This window comes from Ahaetulla prasina, chromosome 2 (genome assembly GCF_028640845.1).
Source record: "Ahaetulla prasina isolate Xishuangbanna chromosome 2, ASM2864084v1, whole genome shotgun sequence".
In the NCBI taxonomy this organism is placed as follows: Eukaryota; Metazoa; Chordata; class Lepidosauria; order Squamata; family Colubridae; genus Ahaetulla; species Ahaetulla prasina.
In genome coordinates, this window is record NC_080540.1 from 27,398,472 (window position 1) to 27,420,242 (window position 21,771).

Below are 21,771 nucleotides of genomic sequence, written 5' to 3' on the forward strand. Positions count from 1 at the left end.
ATAATTAGGGCAATTTATGGAGAGCAAACAGCACAGATTATAATCAATGGTAGCTTAACAGAACCTTTTAAGATTGCGAAAGGAACAAGACAGGGATGTCCTTTATCACCATTATTGTTTATTTTAACTCTAGAACCATTATTGGATAAAATACGAGAAGTAAAGGAGATAGAGGGAATTAGAGTTAGACAATATGAATATAAGTTAAGAGCTTTTGCAGATGATTTGGTGATTACTTTAACAAACCCTATAAATTCTAGTAAATCTTTGTTGGAAATAATTGATCAATATGGGAATGTCTCAGGGTTTAAGGTAAATCAGAAAAAGACAAAAGTGATAATAAAAAATATGGCCAGACAACAGAAAGAAAAACTAGAGGAAGTAACAGGATTTGAAATTGTAAAGAAGGTTAAGTACTTAGGGGTTTATATTACATCGTCAAATGTGAAATTGTATAAGAATAACTATGAGGTTTTATGGCAAAAAGTTCAGAAGGAGTTGATTGTTTGGAAAAAATTGCAATTATCTTTGCTGGGGAGAATTGCTGCTATTAAAATGAATGTTTTACCTAGATTTTTATTCCTCTTTCAGATGATACCAATAATTAAGAAAGATAAGAATCTTGAGGAATGGCAGAAGGGAATTAACAAATTTATATGGGAAGGTAAAAAAGCTAGGGTTAAAATGAAAATAATTCAAGATTCTCGGGAAAGGGGAGGTTTAAAAATGCCTAATTTTAAATTATATTATGAAGCAGCTGCTCTCTCTGCAATAAGTGATTGGTTTAATTTAACAGAGGACAGAATTTTGAATATAGAAGGTTATGATTTGCTATATGGATGGCATGCATATTTAATTTATGACAAAAAAGTGGATAAGGCCTTTAAAAATCATGTGCTAAGAAATGCCCTTCTGCGTGTTTGGAAAAAATACTCTTATAAACTAAATTATAAGGTTCCTATATGGGCAAGTCCTAGACATACAATAGAAAATATAAACATAGAACAGAATCAGGAAATGATTACATATAAAGATCTTTTGTATACTGAAAGAGGTAATTTGCAGTTAAAATCTCTGCAAATATTAAGAGAGGAAGGAAAAATTATACTTGGTTTCAATATGAGCAACTACGTGCTAGATGGAAGGAGATCAGAAAATTGGTATAGAGCAGAGCGAGGAAATTTGGTAAAGCAAATTAGAAATCAGTCTCAGGAGCATATAAAGAGATTGTATAATGTGTTACTTGAAATAGATTCTGAAAGGGACTTGGTAAAGGACTGTATGATAAAGTGGGCACAAAATTTTCAGGAGCCAATATTATTGGAAACTTGGGAAAAATTTGGGTTAGAAATGTTAAATTCACGCAGGCACAGAATCTGAGGAAAATTTTTATAAAATGTTTTATAGATGGCATCTAGATCCTAAAAATTATCGTGTATGTATCCAGATATGCAAGCAAAATGTTGGAGATGTAATTGTGATGACGCTACATATTTTCACATTTGGTGGACTTGTAAGGACATAAAGGCCTTTTGGATAAAAATTTGGTGGATTTTACAAAATGTTTTGAAAAGAAGATAAAGTTCCTGCCGCAATTTTTCTTGTTGGGAATTATTACGGATTGTACAGTAATTGAGACTAAATTGATTTTAAATCTAATAACAGCAGCAAGATTATTAATAGGACAATACTGGAAGAAAAAAGAAGTACCTACAATAGAAGAATGGATATTGAAGGTTGCCAATTTGGCTGAGGTGGCGAAGATATCAGCCTTTTTGAAAGACAATACAAGAAAGATACTTAAAGGAATGGAAAAAATGGATTGACTATATTCAACGTAGATATCAGATTAAGAGTTATCAGACTGTTTTTGAATGATTATGATGTATTATTCTTGATTGCTTTTGGGGGAAGTTAGGAATTGATGATTGTAGGGGTATAATTAAGTTGGGATGAAATTTTTTTAGCATATGTTTGTTTTATTTTTGACTATACCTTGTGCCCGTTCCGGGAAGTCGGGGGGGGGAGGGGGTTTGTGAAGGGAGGGGAGAGGAGGGGGGGAAAGGGGGAAAAAAAATTTGTAAAACTTTTTGAATAAAAAAAAAAAAAGATAACAGGTAAAAACAGGGGTGAAATCCAGCAGGTTCTGACAGGTTCTGGAGAACCGGTAGCAGAAATTTTGAGGAGTTCAGAGAACCGGTAGTGGAAATTTTGTGTAGTTCGGAGAACTGGTAGCAGAAATTTTAAGTAGTTTGGAGAACCAGCAAATATCATCTCTGGCTAGCTCCAGGAGTGGGGTGGGAATGGGGATTTTGCAGTATCCTTCCCCTGGATTGAGGTGGGAATGGAGATTTTGCAGTAGCCTTTTGCTGCCATGCACACCAAATCTCACCCAGCAAGTCACACCATGCCCACCAAGCCACGCCCACAGAACTGGTAGTAAAAAAATTTGGATTTCACCACTGGGTAAAAGTATAAACATAATTTGGATACATGAAAAGAGTAAGTAAAAAAGGAATATAAGGACAGGGACAGTAGGCAAGCAGGTGCACTTATGCACACCCCTTACAGACCTCTTAGGAATGGGGTGTTGTGCCTCATCCGCTTTCTCCGCAGCCGGGCCCGTCTTATCTGCTTCCGAATGCTGAGGAATGTCCTAGCATGCCTTCCGGCCCCAGCTCTGGCTCCATGCCCAGACAGGCTGAGGAGGAAGAAGTGCCTCCAGCCCCCAGCTCTGGCTCCATGCCCAGGCAAACGGAGCAACTAGACCCCTCCCCCTCCCCCACAGCATGTGAGCCTGAGGAAGGTCAATTACCAACAGCTGCAGACTGGAGTGACCCTCGCTTCAGGAGAATTGATAGGCGGCGGCAACAGAAAGAAGGGAGGGGCAGGCCTGGATAAGTGCTGAGTCATGGAGCCACACCCCATGGCCTATATAAAGGACCTGCTTTCTGGCATTCTCTGAGTCAGGCAAAGTCTACCTTATCTTGCTGAAGTCACTTTCTGGTCTCCTGCCGGCCTTGAGAACTTTGCTAGGACTTTGGCAGAGCTGCAGAGGCACGCCTAATTCGGATTTCCCTGACCCGGCCGTCAGCACAGGAGTGGGACACGACATGGGGTGAGGTCAACAGTAAGCTTAAGCTTAAAGGTTTGGGGGTTTGAGGAAGAAACTGCAGAGTCAGGTAGTGCATTCCAGGCATTGACCACTCTGCTACTGAAGTCATATTTTCTGCAATCAAGTTTGGAGCGGTTTACCTTGAGTTTGTATCTATTATTTGCTCGTGTATTGTTGTGGTTGAAGTTGAAGTAGTCATTGACAGGTAGGCCATTGTAGCAGATGTTTTTATGTGCTATGCTTAGGTCAGACTGAAGTCTGGAAAGGGGTGGTATATAAATTAAATTATAAATAAATAAATAAATAAATAAATAAATAAATAAATAAATAAATAAATAAATAAATAAATAAATAAATAAGTAGTTCTAAATTGTCTAAGCCCAAAATTTGGAGTCTGGTGGCATAAGGTATTTTATTGCGAGCAGAAGAGTGGAGGGCTCTTCTTCTGAAATATCTCTGGACTCTCTTGATTGTATTTTTGTCCGATATGCAGTGCGGGTTCCAGACAGATGAGCTGTATTCAAGAATTGGTCTAGCAAATGTTTTGTGTGCTCTAGTTAGTAGTACAATATTACCAGAGAAGAAGCTACGCAAGTTTAGATTAACAACTCTTAGTGCCTTTTTTGCCATGTTGTTACACTGGGCTCTGACACTTAGATCTTTAGAAATGAGTATCTTCAAGGTCCTTGATAGAGTGAGGGTCATCTATAAGGTCATGTCCATCTAATATGTATTTTATGTTTTGATTTTTTTGTTGTTGTTGTTGCTCTGCTTGTGTATTTGATTTTGGGCCACCATCAGCACATATTGTGTGCTTGTCAAAAAATAAAGCAGGTGCAAGACAATAACCAATTCCTGAAATGTTGCGCTGCCCATTTAAAAGGCTGCCAGCGAAAGCTCCATTTTACCATTTCTCTCAAAGGCCAACAGAGTCAAGTCAAAGATAATCTCCCATTGAAAACCATTCCAAAAATCTATAAGTAAAAAAAATAAGAAAATCTCCTAGACTCCATCTCTTTGATCTCACCAAAAGCATATTCTCAGGATATTCGCCTCCTTTGGTTAAATAGCCTGGGTTAAATTAAATAAGGTTTGCCCTGGATCTAAACTGCTCATTAAGGACCTTGCCAACTCTTCCTTAACATTTCTCTCTCTCTCTCTCTCTCTCTCTTTCTTTCTTTCTTTCTTTCTTTCTTTCTTTCTTTCTTTCTCTCTTTCTCGCTTTCTCGCTTTTCTTTTTCTTTCTTTTTCTTCCTTCCTTCCTTCCTTCCTTCCTTCCTTCCTTCCTTCCTTCCTTCCTTCCTTCCTTCCTTCCTTCCTTCCTAATATATGTGGCAGCCCTGAAGATCCAAAGAGAGCAGAACCCTGACAATATAATCCATTTTCTCGCCTGGACTACTACAATGCTCTCTACATGGGGCTCCCCTTGAAGAGCACCTGGAGGCTTCAGTTGGTGCGCGGGTGATTGAGGGAGCCACTCGTGACTCCCATATAACTCCTATCCTGCGCAAGCTGCACTGGCTGCCTGTGGTCTTCTGGGTGCACTTCAAGGTGCTGGTTACCACCTTTAAAGCGCTCCATGGCCTAGGACCGGGTTATCTATGGGATCGCTTTCTGCCACCGTTTGCCTCCCACCTACCCGTGCGCTCCCATAGGGAGGGCCTCCTCAGGGTGCCATCAGCCAGACAATGTCGGCTGGCGACCCCCAGGGGGAGGGCCTTCTCTGTGGGAGCCCTTACCCTCTGGAACGAGCTTCCCCCAGGACTTCATCAACTTCCTGATCTTCAGACCTTTCGCTGCAAGCTGAAGACGTATTTATTCTTCCGCGCAGGATTGGCATAGAATTAGTATTTGTATTTGTAATTTTAAATGGGGTTTTATGGTTTATGTATTTTAATTTAGGGGCCAAATTTAATAAGTTTTTTAGCATTGTTTTTATTTGTACTATATCCATGGATTGTTGATTTTATCTGGCTGTGCACCGCCCTGAGTCCTTCGGGAGAAGGGCGGTATAAAAATTAAATTATTATTATTATTATTATTATTATTATTATTATTATTATTATTATTATTATTATTATTATTATTATTATTATTATTATTATTATTATTATTATTATTATTATTATTATTATTCAATGGCTAAAATGGTGATTATGATGATGATACAGTCCCTTATGTTCCCCATTTTTCTGCATAGAGTCTGCCTCCCTCCAGGTGTGTGGAAAGTTGCGTGCCTGGATTTTTCAAAGTGGGTCAGGAAGGGAAACCCGTTTGCTGCTATGATTGTGTTCCCTGTGCAGAAGGGACCATCTCGTCTCAGGAAGGTGGGTGAGTACAGAGCAAAGCAACCTGTCATCAAAAAGACGAATAGTTTCTTAGTCCGTTTGCGAAAGAAATTATAGTGACCAGATGTCCCGCTTTTGGCGGGACAGTCCCGCTTTTGAATAATTTGTCCCGCGTCCCGCAGCATTTCAAAAAAGTCCCGATTTTTTTTTCCACTCCCATTCTGAAAATGGGAGGCGGCAATGCAAGAGGAGGAGGAGGAGGCGGAGAAGGGGGAGTGGCGGAGAAGGGGGCGCGAGATCGTCCGCTGCCTGGAAGAGCTGAGAGGAGAACCGAGGAGAGCCAAGCCTGCCTGGAAGAGCCTAGAGGAGAACCGAGGAGAGCCGAGCCTGCCTGGAAGAGCCGAGAAGTAGCAGCCGCTCCTCCTCCTTCAACCAGGTGGCGAGACTCAGCGTGCATGCGCAGCCCACCCCCCCATCAATGGTGTCCCACTTTGCCATCGCTGAAATCTGGCCACTTTAAAAGAAATCGTACATCTAAAATAAACCATGAACCTTAAAAAGGAATGCATTAGGGGGCGTGGCCATGACCGTGGTGGGGTAAGGACCTTTCCTTCACTTCACAGGGCTTATTAATGAAGATTTATGAGAATTTATGCCGTTTGGAATGCACTGTTATGGACGAAAGTTAATAAATCATGAACTGAAAGTGTTAACAGCCCAGCAGATTGAATTTAAAACTGGTAGGTCATTTGAAACGGCTTGAATTAAGGAGTTTCTACAGCGTGGGTTGACCGAGCCGGCAGACAGGATAAGTTGGAATAAATTACTGTGTTCTGTTTTTTCAAAATTAACTATCTTGTTCTGTGTTAAAAAAATTTTATTCTACTGCTGAGGCTAAGTGAAGGACTGAATTTGATAATGAGAAGATTTTTTTTTTTTTGAGCCTTCCGGAAGTTCAGCCAAGAAGAATTTATCTGCTTTGCTGTCGTGGAGGAAAAATGGCGCTGATTAATGTTAGCTGTGAAGTTTTGTGTTTCTTTGTGGAGTAATAAATCATGAACTGAAAGTGTTAACAGCCCAGCAGATTGAATTTAAAACTGGTAGGTCATCTGAAACGGCTTGAATTAAGGAGTTTCTACAGCGTGGTTGACGCGGCAGACAAGATAAGTTGGAATAAATTGCTGTGTTTTGTTTTTCCAAAATTAACTATCTTGTTCTGTGTTAAAAAAATTTTTTTCTATTGCTGAGGCTAAGTGAAGGACTGAATTTGATAATGAGAAGATTTTTTTTTTTTGAGCCTTCCGGAAGTTCAGCCAAGAAGAATTTAATTGAAGAGAAGAGAAACTGATTTTTTATTGGATTAATGATTTGGATACGCAACTTACGTTCACAATAGCAGACCTGGCAAGTGTTTTTAGAATTGGATATAGAAGGCAAAATGGTTCTAACAGGAACGTGCTTGTCAGGTTTGCAAATCTTGGTGATAAGTTGGAAGTTATGGCCAAGGTGAGAGAGTTGGGAGATGCTTTGAAGTTCGAAGGGAAGACTATTCAAGTCTTCCCGAATATATCAAGAGAAGAAAGGGCATGGAGATTTTTTTTAAAACCAATCACAAAAGTTTTGAGGATAATGGAATTAAATACAATTGAGGCCACCACAACAATTGAAATTTTTTTATAAAGGAAGGATGCGTACAATCACCCCAGATATAGATGCATTATTATATTTACGGGAGCTTGGACTGATTGAGATGGAGGATTTAATGGAGATAAAAGATCAAATGCTTCAGATGGGTGGAACATACGTGAAACATCAATCCCAGAAGAAGAAAAAGGGGCTATTGGAGGCAAGACTCCAAAGGGTTAAAGAGGAAAGAAATATCACCTGTGTTGGTTGAACAGAAGAAGAGTCGTGAGGATACAGTAGAGAAGAAGCAGATAAGAGTCTTGGAAAATACTGAAGCTGAATGCGGGTCATCGTTATCTTTTTTTGAGTGATGAATTTAAATAGACAGCCCGAAAGAAGTGGCCGGGCATTGGCACGTCCCTCTCCCCATTCTCTTTATAGAGGCGAAATCGATGAGGATGTGGGGAAGAAGATTGTTTGTACTTTATTGTTTGTTTGTTTTTTTGTTTGTTTTTTGTTTTCTTATTGTTGTTTATATGTTAAATATGGTAGTTTAATGTCGGGTGGTGGACACAGAAAGGAAGATGCGGGGATAGGATTAAAAAAATTATATTTTAAATGGGAGTTATAAAAATAATGTCATGGAATGTGAAGGGTACAGGGAACCAGATTAAAAGAAGAAGATTGGAGTTTAAGATTAAAAGAGATTTACAGACATTTTATTTTTACAAGAAACCCATCAGAAATCTGAAGATTCAAATAGAATGTATATAAAAGGTATGCAAATATATGAAAAGCATTTGGAACTTCAAAAGCTAGAGGAGTTGCAACACTGATATCAGATAGGGTGTACTTTGAAAACATAAGGTAATTTTGGATGAAGATGGAAGATATGTAATAATTGTTGGAAATCTTAATGAGGAAAAAGTGACACTTGTTAATTTATATTTACGAATGAAAACAAAGAGAATTTCTTGAAAAATAACAAAAATTTTGGAGAATGAAAGTGTAGGAAAGTAATTGTGGCTGGGGATTTTAATTTAATCAGAGATAAAATAGATAGTACTAATCCCACCCGCTGTGGAGGAGCAAATAAAATGGGGATTTTAAATATGTGGATGCTTCGAAATGGCGTGGTTGATGTGTGGAGAGAGGTTAAAGGAATTGAGAGAGTATACACTTTTTTTTCTAAGATATATAATACATATTCTAGAATTGATTATATTTTTCTTTCTAAAGATTTGTTGAATAATGTGGATAAGGTAGATGTGGGAATTTTAAAGATTCTGATCATGCAGAAGTTATGGTGGACTTAGATTTTAATTTTGAGAAAAAAAGCTATTGGAGATATGACGAGAAATTGTATAAAAATGAAAAGGATAAAAAATGGATACTTAAAAAACTGGAGGAAAGTTGGAGATTAAATGATAACGGGGAGGTTAAATTTGAAATTGTTTGGGATGCGATGAAAGCGGTGTTTAGAGGGGAGAGTATTAAATTATCAAGTAGGAAATATAAAAATTATAAAATTAAAATGGAAAGAGATAAAATCAGATTAAAGAATTGGAAAATCAATTTTGCTTACTAAAGAAAAAAATTCTTCAGGAGCTTAATATGTTAAGAAATAAAATGATAGAAGAAGATACAGAGTTAGTAAAAGAAATTTGAGATTTTTTAAATAGGAATTTTTGAATTTAGTAATAGAAATTCTAAATTATTGGCAAAGATGGCGAAAGATAAAAGAGAGAAGAGAGAAATTGGAGTTTTGATAGATGATAGAGGTATAAGATGTTATAAAAAATTAGAGAAATGTGAAGTGGTTAGAAACTTTTCAGAATCTATATTCAAAGAAACCAATTAATCGGGGAAAATTGCAAAGCTATTTAGAAAAGTATGTGGTGAAAATTGATCAAACATATAAGGAATTGATGGAAGAAGATATAACACAAGATGAGATTAATGGAATAATACAAAAATTAAAATTAGGGAAAGCTCCAGGTGAGGATGGATTACCTGTTGAGTTTTATAAAGAATTTAAAGAATTAATAATACCAAGATTGCAAAATTATTTAATGGAATATTACATGGTGGGAAGTACCTTCGTCATGGAATAGAACGGTGATATCCCTAATTCCTAAACCAGATAAAAGATTTAGAAAGGATTGAGTCCTTTCGCCCCATTTCTTTAATTAATCAGGATGCAAAGATATTTACTGCTATTATAAGTAATAGATTAAATAGATTTATAGATAGATATATAAGTTATAATCAAGTAGGCTTTGTGAAGGGTAGATACATGAGTGATATTGTTAGAAGAGTATTAAATATTATAGATGTAGCTGAATATAATGGTGATAAAATTGGTATAGTATCATTGGATATTTTTAAAGCTTTTGATTCTGTACAATGGGAAACAATTAAAGTAATTGTGGAGGCTTTAGGCTTTGGTAATAAGTTTATACATGTTATTTCAAAATTGTACCAAAAGAGCAGTGCAAGAGTGAAGGTGAATGGAATATTAACTGAAGAGATAAAATTAGAAGCTGGTACGAGACAAGGATGTCCCTGTCCCCAACATTATTTTTATTGGCTATGGAAATATTGACAAAATGATAGAAAAGATGAAGAATTAGAAGGATATAAGGGTATAAGATAAATTTGTATGGATGATACTTTAATTATTTTGAAAAATGTAGAGAAAGATTTGAAAAGATATATAAGCATTTGATAGAATTTGAAGAAATGACAGGATTGAAAGTAAATTGGTCAAAGTCAGAATTATTGATGGATAGTAATGGTAATGAGTCTGAGAATATGCAAGAGCAATTTGGGATAAGGATTAAAACACATTGAAATATTTGGGTATAGTGCTTTCACTTAAGGTTAAAGAATTGAAAAACTTAATTATGATGTGGTGATTAACGAAATTGAGAAGAAGATAGATAAATATAAAATTTTAAAGTTGTCTTGGTTTGGTAGAATTGCAATGTGTAAGATGATGTTGCTGCCCAAGTTCAACTTTTTATTCGAGATGCTACCACTAAATTTGACAGAGAAAGATATTGAAGGATATCAGAAAAAACTGGATAAATTTTGCAATGGTGGCAAAAGACCCAGATTAGTGAAGAAAATGTGGTATCAAAATCAAAAGGAAGGTGGATTAGGAATCCCCAAATTACTTAATTATTACTGTGCGTATGGTATCCGGATAGTGGTAAAAATACTTAAAGGTGAAGATAAATATTGGAGAGATTTAGAGTTAAGGGATATAGAAATTTGGATCAAGGTGGTTTTTAGATAAAGCAAATTTAAAATGTGTAAGTAGAAGTTATTGGTTAAAGGGATTAAGTAAAATGTGGAACAAATTTGTTAAAATTTTAATTCCGGATATAATCTTTTTGGGGGAGACAACTGGAATTTGGCCAATTAAAAATAATATAAAACGTAATGAAGTGATTAAAGAGGAAAATATAGAAATTATTAGAGATTGGATAAAAGTTATGGGAAATGAAAGGAGGAATAAAGAAATTATTGAAAAATTAGGGTTAAGTTGGTTTGAAAATTACAGATAGAAAAATGGACAAAAAAACTAAAGGAAAATTATTCAATAAATAGATGTGAAACTGAATTTGAATATTTAGTATCTCGGATTATGAAAGATGAAATTGGGCTAAAGGGACTCGTTAGTAGGGTTTATAAGATTATAAATTCTGATGAAAAATTACAAAGAGTGATGAGGACAAATTGGGAAAAAGATCTTAATATTGAAATACCAGAATCAGATTGGAATGTGAATTGGAAGAGTAGAATTATGAGAACTTTATCTATAAGGATTAAAGAGCACAATTATAAAGTTGTTTGGAAATGGTATTTGACTCCAGTAAGATTGTCACAAATGGATAAAAAAACTAGTAAAAAATGTTGGAGATGTGAGATGGAATTGGGGACTTATGAACATATGTGGTATAATTGTGATAAGGTTAAAAAGTTTTGGCAACAATTGGAGAAAATGATATTTGAAATGATGGGGAAAGTAATAACATTGAGAGTGGAAACTATATTATTGTTGGTAATTAAGGAAATAGAATTAACAAAATATGAAAAAGAATTGATTAGAATTATGATTATAATAGGTAGAATTATAATAGCTAGATATTGGAAACTAGATGTGATTTTTAGAATAGAAGAGTGGAATTCTGAAATGTGGAAATTAGCTTTAAATGATAAAATGACATGTGATATTAAAATTAGAAGTGGTGTGTATAAAGAAGATATTTTCTGGAAGACTTGGAAACCATTTGTGGACTTTGCGCTTGGAACATTGGACGCTTCAGTACCTGTACCTCAAGAACGTGGATTTTGGCAATTATGAGGATATATCCGAAGACCCAAATCTTCCTTTTATGTATAGCACAAGGGTGTAATAATGTATTTTTTTGTTTGTTTGTTGTAAAAAAAGTAATAAAAAAAAAATAAAAAAAACAAAAAGGAATGCATTAGGAGGAAAGATCAGAGGTGGTGAACTCAGAGGAGGTAGTCAGCAGGTTCTGACCAGTTCTGGAGAACCGGTAGCCAAAATGTTGAGTAGTTCGGAGAACCGGAAAATACCACTTTTTTTTTAAAGTGTTTTATTTTATAAACAAACATACATTTAAAACATCAGTAATTCCTTCCGTGTGACGTCTCAGTGTTTTCTTCCTGGCTCCATCTTTTGTTGTTTCTTCTTTCTTCACTTCAATTTAAACTATTACCATTTTTCCACAGATACATTATTATCATTTTCTTACATAATTATCCATTGCTCATCTATACCTTTCTTCTAACCAATGATAAAATTTATCCCATGTCTTAAAATATTCTGAATCCTCTCTTTCTTTAATCCTCAAAGTTAATCTGTTCATTTCTGCACAGTCTAAATTTTTTCTAATAATTTCTCTTTCCAGAGGTATTTTCTCTGCTTTCCAATTTTGCGCAAAAACAATTCTTACTGTTGTAATTACATGTATAATCAAATAAATATTTTCTTTACTGATTTTCTCTGGTAGAATCCCCAATAAGAACAGCTCCGGTTTTGATATCAATATGTTGTTGGGTCATTTCTTCTAACCAACCCTTTATTTTCTCCCAATAGTTTTTTGGCTTCCTCTGACTGGCCTCGCCCCATCCTATTCTCTGCCTCCTGAGTCCCAGCTGATTGGGAAGAAATGGGGATTTTGCAGTATCCTTCCCCTGGAGTGGGGAGGGAATGGGGATTTTGCAGTACCCTTCCCCTGGAGTGGGGAGGGAATAGAGATTTTACAGTATCCTTCCCCTGCCACGCCCACCAAGCCACGCCCACAGAACCAGTAATAAAAAAACTTGAATCCCACTACTGGGTGAACTGGCTGAACTGAGCATAATCATGAGCGCTAACTTCAGTCACCTAGTGCTGTTTTACTGCAGAAAGATGCCCCATTCACAGGTGTCCCTTTCCTTTCCTTTCATTTTTCCATTTCTTACCCAGAAAGTATCTTAACTATTCTCATGGAAAATAAAACAGTCTTGGCTGAAGATGATAAGTGCTATTTTTTTTCTTTTCTGCAGATGCAGATTATTGCACCAAATGTCCAGAAGATCAACATCCAAATAAAGTGCAAGATGAATGCCTCCCTAAAAGGACAACCTACCTGGCCTATCATGACAATCTGGGGACCATCTTGGCTTCTCTTGCACTCTTGTTGACCTTAACTACTCTTCTTGTTTTAGCCATCTTTGTTAAATACAGAGAAACTGCCATCGTCAAAGCTAACAACCGGGACCTTTCCTACATCATCTTGTTCTCCCTTCTGCTTTCCTATCTGACTTCCTTCCTTTTCATTGGCCAGCCAAGGAGAGCCACCTGCCTTCTCCGACAAACAGCCTTTAGTATCATCTTCTCAGTTGCCATCTCTTCTGTCTTGGCCAAAACTATCACGGTTGTCCTAGCTTTCCTGGCCACAAAGCCAGGAAACAGGGTGAGGAGATGGCTGGGGAAGCGGTTGGCCAACTATATCATTCTTTGCTCTTCCACTGTCCAAGTAGTCATCTGCAGCATCTGGCTGGTGGTCTCCCCTCCATTTCCTGATTCTGACATGCACTCCCAACCAGGAGAGATTGTACTTCAATGTAATGAAGGATTTCTTGCCACGTTTTATGTTGCTCTTGGCTACATGGGTTTCCTGGCTGCCATCTGCTTCATGGTAGCATTTCTGGCCCGGAATCTGCCTGGGGCCTTCAATGAAGCCAAGCTGATCACCTTCAGCATGATGGTCTTCTGCAGCGTCTGGATATCCTTTGTACCAACCTATTTGAGCACCAAAGGGAAGTACATGGTGGCTGTGCAGATCTTCTCCATCTTGGCCTCCAGTGCTGGCCTGCTGGGCTGCATTTTCATCCCCAAATGCTATATTATCTTATTAAGATCAGATATGAATACAAAGGCACAGCTAATTGTTAAAGCATAGGCCAACAATTGATTCTTAGATATTTTTTTCTCAAATGCCATCACCATACCCATTCTTTGTTCTAAAAACTTTTGTTATAGAAAGTGTGTCCATTTTGTTCTCAAATAAAACTGTTCTTGTCTAGGATATTCTCTTTTTTATTACTAGAGTAATTCCTTGTACATATCCACCTTCATACAGCATAAGTAGCAGCCACAGGACAAAGTAGGATTATCAAGCTTTTGTTTTGTTTTGTTTTGTTTTGTTTTGTTTTGTTTTGTTTTGTTCTGTTTTGTTCTGTTCTGTTCTGTTCTGTTCTGTTCTGTTCTGTTTTGTTTTGTTCTGTTCTGTTCTGTTCTGCTCTGTTCTGTTTGCCAACTCTGATGGATCACCTACTATGAAATAATATATCCCCATTTTGGGAGCGAGTGATAACTTAGAGAAACTTAACTGTATAACGTGTAAGTTTGAAATGGAGGAAATGTAACAACACGTTCTTGAAATTAGATAGGAAGTTATAAGATTTGGCAACCAAAAGATAAGCAGCAGAAAGCACAAATAGGGGCAAATGGACTAAAAGCAAGGTAGAACTCCAAAAAAGGTAATAGCTTTGTTGTTGTTGTTGTTGTTGTTGTTGTTGGTTTTTTATTTGCATTTATATCCCACCCTTCTCCGAAGACTCAAGGTGGCTTACACTGTGTTAAGCAATAGTCTTCATCCATTTGTATATTATATACAAAGTCAACTTGTATTTCCCCCAACAATCTGGGTCCTCATTTTACCTACCTTATAAAGGATGGAAGGCTGAGTCAACCTTGGGCCTGGTGGGACTTGAACCTGCAGTAATTGCAAGCAGCTTTGTTAATAACAGAGTGTCTTAGCAGTCTGAGCCACCAGAGGCAGCTCTGTGAAATTGTGAAATTTTACTTTCCTATTTCTTGAAATCAATTGTATAAAAAATCGTGCTTTGCTGCTGTTCGGGGTCTCAGCTCCTTTAATTGGCTGGGACCCTTTTTGCTGAAGTGATTCAATAAAAGTTTTGTAAAAGTCCATCATTGTGTCTGTCTCTGATTGGCTTCTACACCAGTCTGACCCATTTTTGGGACAACTCCCTTCTGGTTAGGCCCAACCCTACTTCCAATTTATGGCAGGCTTATTGGTATGGCATGGGGTTGCAATGGCAATAGTTTGATATTTGTGATGATATCAGTGTACAAAGTGTTAATGTCGGTGCATAAAGAATGTAGGGCTTCAAATGACATTATCAAAACCAGCTTAATTTGATGTTGCACCTACCACTAACTAGTCTGTTGGAGTCCTACAGCCGAGCTCCCACTTACTTTAGAACAAGAAGCAATAGGTGGAAACTGATCAAGGAAAGAAGCAACTTAGAACTAAGGAGAAATTTTCTGACAGTTAGAACAATTAATAAGTGGAACGACTTGCCTGCAGAAGTTGTGAATGCTCCAACACTGGAAATTTTTAAGAAAAAGTTGGATAACTATCTGACTGAGATGGTGTAGGGTTTCCTGCTTGGGCAGGGGGTTGGACTAGAAGGCCTCCAAGGTCCCTTCCAACTCTGTTGTTATATTATATTATATTACTTTCTTTTCTGAGGCAAATCTCTTCTCCTTCTTCACTGGACACCACAAACATCTTCTTCTTTATTAGTTTATTCTATTCCTAAGGACCAACCCAGGTTGTATGGCTTGAAGATGCAATGTTAGAAAGTTAAGATAATTAATCAATTAATCAATTAAAAGGTGGGCTTCGCATCTTTCCGTGGCGTCTTATAATAAGGACATAGGCGGATGTTAATATTCTTTTGAACTCTTAGCCATTGCCTTGTTGAAGAAATTTTGATTTCACAATGGGTTGGAATACTATTTTTATTGCAACCCATTGTGAAATCAAAAGTTCATTAATTGAGTACTTTAAGCCATCCAAATTACTTATTCCAAATGAATTAATGGCTTGGGAACGTCCCATAATTCTCATCATTAATATATATGGACTACTGGACTACTGCAATGCTCTCTACATGGGGCTCCCCTTGAAGAGCACCCGGAGGCTTCAGTTGGTCCAGAATGCAGCTGCGCGGGTGACAGAGGGAGCCACGCATGGCTCCCATATAACACCTATCCTGCGCAGGCTGCACTGGCTGCCTGTGGTCTTCCAGGTGCACTTCAAGGTGCTGGTTACCACCTTTAAAGCACTCCATGGCTTAGGACCGGGGTATTTACAGGACCGCCTTCTGCCACCGTTTGCCTCCCACCGACCCGTGCGCTCTCACAGAGAGGGACTCCTTAGGGTGCCGTCAGCCAAGCAATGTCGGTTGGCGGCCCCCAGGGGGAGGGCCTTCTCTGTGGGGGCTCCTACCTTCTGGAACGAACTTCCCCCAGGACTTCGTCAACTTCCTGATCTCCGGACCTTCTGCCACGAGCTGAAGACGTATTTATTCTTCCGCACAGGACTGGCATAGAATTAGTTTTATTATTTGTATTTTAAATGGGGTTTTATGGTTTTATGTATTTTAATTTAGGGGCCAAATTTAATAAGTTTTTTATTATTGTTTTTACCTGTATTGTACCTATTTACTGTTGATTTTATTTGGCTGTGAACCGCCCTGAGTCCTTTGGGAGAAGGGCGGTATACAAATTTTTATTATTATTATTATTATTATTATTATTATTATTATTATTATTATTATTATTATTATTATTATTATTATTATTATTATTATTATTATTATTAAATATTAATAAAAAACAGCTCTGTGGCCAGCTGCTTTGCTTTTTCCCTCTTTTTGGGAGGCTCGCGGGAGGCTTTTTGGCAAACGGGAGGAAAATGAGGAAGGCATTTTCCTGCCTGTCGTCCATTCCTCAAGCTCAAGAACAGACTGATCGTAGGCAGGAAAATCCTCCTCCCCATTTTCCTCCCGTGAGCCAAAAAGCCTCCAATCCAAACGCTGAAGGTTCGGAATGGAGGCGACGGTGCATCCACGGCGCGTCCAACTCACCGAGTCTGGCCTGCTGCACCTCAAATAAAGTAAGATTGCCTCAGAAATAAGCCCAAGTGCTTATTTTCAAATCTAAAAGAAAATAAGACTGGGTCTTATTTTCTGAGAAACACGGTACTTACTATGATGATGTTACCTAGTTTGAGTAACAAACCATCACAGGAAAACAACCAAGTTAAGCGAACACCAAAGAGTGATCTCAGTCATACGGTCGTTAGCACTCTGAGGGTCAATCATTAGCTCTCCAAGAGTAGTTGAGGCCACTTGAGGTTTATCTGTATCCTCAGTGTCACCTGAATTAGAGTATATATGGGTGTAGAACCTTCTTTGGATTGCTGAAAGGGCTGTGTTATAACTGAAGAACCAAAGAAGCTTCTTGGATGAGAAGTGAAACGTTTTCAAAGGAAAAAAACCCCCAAAAAAGTCCCGTTTCCTTTTGGAAAAAGCACCTTTTGGGATTGCTTTCAATATAATAATTGTTGTCTATACTTGTCTTATTTAATATAACAACAGAGTTGGAAGGGACCTTGGAGGCCTTCTAGTCCAACCCCCTGCCCAGGCAGGAAACCCTACACCATCTCAGTCAGATGGTTATCCAACATTTTCTTAAAAATTTCCAGTGTTGGAGCATTCACAACTTCTGCAGGCAAGTCGTTCCACTTATTGATTGTTCTAACTGTCAGGAAATTTCTCCTTAGTTCTAAGTTGCTTCTTTCCTTGATCAGTTTCCACCCATTGCTTCTTGTTCGACCCTCAGGTGCTTTGGAGAATAGCTTGACTCCCTCTTCTTTGTGGCAGCCCCTGAGATATTGGAACACTGCTATCACGTCTCCCCTAGTCCTTCTTTTCATTAAACTAGACATACCCAGTTCCTGCAACCATTCTTTATATGTTTTAGCCTCCAGTCCCCTAATCATCTTTGTTGCTCTTCTCTGCACTCTTTCTAGAGTCTCCAGATCTTTTTTACATCTTGGCAACCAAAACTGGATTTGATTGCTGTATGCCACCCAGAGTCACCTCTTGTCAAATGGGTGGACACATGAATTAACTTTTAATTAATCAGTGGGACGACTTGCCTCTAGAACCTGTGGCTGCTCCAACGTTGGAGATTTTTAAGAAGAGGTTGGATAACCATTTGTCTGAAATGGTAGAGCGTCTCCTGTGTGAGCAGGAGGGTGGACTAGAAGACCTTCAAGGTCCTTCCCAACTCTATTGTTTTATTGCATCAGGGGTCACAGGTTCTGGAGAACCGGTAGTGGAAATTTTGAGCAGTTTGGAGAACCAGCAGCGAAAGTTTTGAGTAGTTTGGAGAACCGGCAAATACCACCTCTGTCTGGCCCCAGAATGGGGTGGGAATTTTTATTTATTTATTATATTTGTATACCGCCCTTCTCCCGAAGGACTCAGGGCAGTTCACAGCCAGTAAAAACAAAATACATATAATACAAATTAAAAACAATATAAAAAACTGATTCGATTAATGGCCTAAATTTTTTTAAATACAATTAAAACCCCATTTAAAACCCCTAATTCAAAACCCAGATTTAAAACTATGTTCAAGCTAGTCCTGCTAATGGGGATTTTGCAGTATCTTTCCCCCAGGAGTAGGGAGGGAATGGAGATTTTGCAGTATTCTTCCCCTGCCATGGCCACCAAGCCACGCCCACAGAACCACTGTTTATTTTTTTATTTTTTTATTTATGTGTCAAACACAACAGTATATATAAGTATAAGCATGAAATAACCATACGAATTGGATACAATCAAAGGGAACATTAGGACAGGAACGGTAGGCACGCTGGTGCTCTTATGCACGCCCCTTACAGACCTCTTAGGAATGGGGTGAAGTCAATAGTAGATAGTTTTTGGTTAAAGCTTTGGGGATTTTGGGAAGAGACCACAGAGTCAAGTAGTGCATTCCAGGCATTAAAAACTCTGTTACTGAAGTCATATTTTCTACAATCAAGATTGGAGCGGTCACATTAAATATATTGTGTGCTTGTGTATTGTTGCGATTGAAGCTGGATGAATTGAAGGATTGAAGGAAGGACATTGTAGCAGATGATTTTATGAGTTATACTCAGGTCATGCTGAAGGAGGCGGAGTTCTGTTGCATTATAATGTTGCATTATAAATAAATAAATACATTTGATGGAGGTACAGCAGGAAATAAAGGGGATATAAGTACATCAATAACTGACAAACATAAATTAAACCTTGAAGTTAAATTAATATGACAAGCAGGGCCACTAACATTAATCACCACGTCATAGAAAAGACTAGGAAAAAAAATTCAACCGTCCCATTGCAAATATTAGGTTACAAAGTGCCGGTCCTGGGTCTGTGGCTGAAAGAAGCTCTTAAGATTCATTCTCCAAACAATTTGAAAAGAAGTCCCAAAGCAGCCAAGACTGTCGATGCTCTTTAGTTCTTCTCACTCTTCTTTCTTTGATGTCCTGCAGGGATAGAATGGGATGGGGGATCAGTGCTGGAAGACACCTCCAGATACCACCCGTTTGTATCAGGGAAGGCAATTTCAATTTTTTTAAATGAAAATAGGCTTGGAGTACAAGTGCTACTAAGGTGGCTCAATGGCTAAGACGAAGCTTGTCGATCAAAGGGTCAGAAGTTCAGAGGTTCGAATCCCTAGTGCTGCCGCGTAACGGGGTGAGCTCCCGTTACTTGTCCCAGCTTCTGCCAACCTAGCAGTTCGAAAGCATGTAAAAAATGCAAGTAAAAAAAATAGGGACCGCTTTTGGTGGAAAGGTAGCAGCATTCCGTGCGCCTTTGGCATTGAGTCATGCCGGCCACATGACCACGGAGACGTCTTCGGACAGCGCTGGCTCTTCGGCTTTGAAACGGAAATGAGCACTGCCCCCTAGAGTTGGGAATGACTAGCATGTTTGTGTAAGGGGAACCTTTACCTTTACCTTTACAAGTGCTATTGCTGGAAATCCTCAGGCACTCAACTGAACAGCAAGTTCAAGGATTCAGAGAATTTTTCTCTCCTAGGGTTTGTCTGAGAATTTAATCCTTTCCCCAAACAGGTTATTTATTTATTTAGCATATGGCGATGTTATATTAGCCAGGAGACTGCACTGCTGATACAGAGAAGTAGTTTTGATAGCCTGTTTGCTAGCTCTGTTTGATTCACACTCGGGTACTTCCCAAGTGCGCCACAGGAGGGCGAGCTAACTCCACACCAGAAAGGAAGATGAGCAGCTTTCTTGCAGTATCCAGCCCTCTCCTTTCACCAAAACTGCCTTACAAATGGGAATCGCAACTGGGAAGGTTCAGGGCCAGGGGGGATTTTTAACTATACCCATGAAGCACTGACTCAACTCCCCACTGAAGTGGTACCTATTTATCTACTCGCATAGAACATGCTTTCAAATTGCTAGGTGGGCAGAAGCTTAAGGTGAGTAACGGGAGTTTGCCCTGCTATGCAGTGCTAGCCTTGTGGTGCAACCAAAACAATCTGGAACTGAACACACTAAAAACCGTAGAAATGGTGGTAGACTTTAGGAGAAACCCTTCCATACTTCCACCTCTCACAATAGTAGACAACACAGTATCAACAGTGGAAACCTTTAAATTTCTAGGTTCTATCATATCGCAAGATCTAAAATGGACAGCTAACATCAAAACATCATCAAAAAAGGACAGCAAAGAATGTTCTTTCTGCGCCAACTCAGTAAGCTCAAACTGCCCAAGGAGCTGCTGATTTAGTTCTACAGAGGAATTATTGAGTCTGTCATTTGCACCTCTATAACTGTCTGGTTCGGTTCTGCAACCCAACAAGAAAAACACAGACTTCAGAGGATAATTAGAACTGCAGAAAAAATAATTGCTACCAACCTGCTTTCCATTGAGGACCTGTATACTGCATGAATCAAGAAGAGGGCCGTGAAAATATTTACAGATCCCTCACATCCAGGACATAAACTGTTTCAACTCCTACTCTCAAAACGACGCTATAGAGCACTGCACAACAAAACAACTAGACACAAGAACAGCTTTTTCCCGAAGGCCATCACTCTGCTAAACAAATAATTCCCTCAACACTGTCAAACTATTTACTAAATCTGCAGTACTATTAATCTTCTCATAGTTCCCATCACCAATCTCTTTCCACTTATGACTGTATGACTGTAACTTTGTTGCTGGCAATCCTTATGATTTATATTGATATATTGACCATCAATTGTGTGGTAAATGTTGTACCTTGATGAACGTATCTTTTCTTTTATGTACACTGAGAGCATATGCACCAAGACAAATTCCTTGTGTGTCCAATCACACTTGGCCAATAAAATTCTATTCTATTCTATTCTAGGACTCAAACAAAGACCATCTCCAGTGTTATTAAGCCACTGAATCACGACGCTTCTATTCCCCAAACATAGAAAGTTGGAGTATGGATGGAATTCATATGGGATTTGTGCTGGATTTATCCCTCGGATTCTTTGGGGCTACATGATGTGACCCTAGAAAGTCTTATGAATGTGGTTTTGGTTACTGAAATTGGGAGAACACACATAAATTGAGGAAATAAATAAAATTGTATGAGACTTTATATACCCACCTTGTGTAAAACCAGGGTGATGGTCACATATCCTCAGAACCTTCCGTGAATTGGCCCCTCGGTTCGACCCTGCATTCTTAATTTTAATATTTCAAACTTAAACAAGAATGAGTTAGCCGGCTGCCACACAAAGAACCTGCTTTGTGCATCACACTACACAATATTTAAATATAGTGTTTATGGATTTATGTCTATTTGTGCACCACCTCCCTGAGTCTATCTATTGGGGAAGTGGATGGTTTGTAAATAGGACATAAATAAACAAATACATACATACATACATACATACCAGAGGTGGTATTCACCAGGTTCTGATCAGTTCTGGAAAACTGGTAGTGGAAATTTTGAGTAGTTCGGAGAACCGGTAAATACCACCTTTCGACGGGCCACACCCCATCTATTCTCTGCCTCCGGAGTCCCAGCTGATTGGGAGGAAATGGGGATTTTGCACTAACTTTCCCCTGGATTGGGGAGCGGGGGTGGGTTCCAATTTTTTTACTGTGGGCGTGGCTTGTTTGGTGGGCGTGGCTGGGTGGTCACGTGATGGGGTGACTTGGTGGTCACATGACGGGGTGGGTCTAGCTTGGTGGTCATGTGACTGAGTGGCCGTGGCTTGGTGGTCATGTGACTGTGTGGGCGTGGCCAACTTGACATCACTCACATCAAGGGCTAGGTTT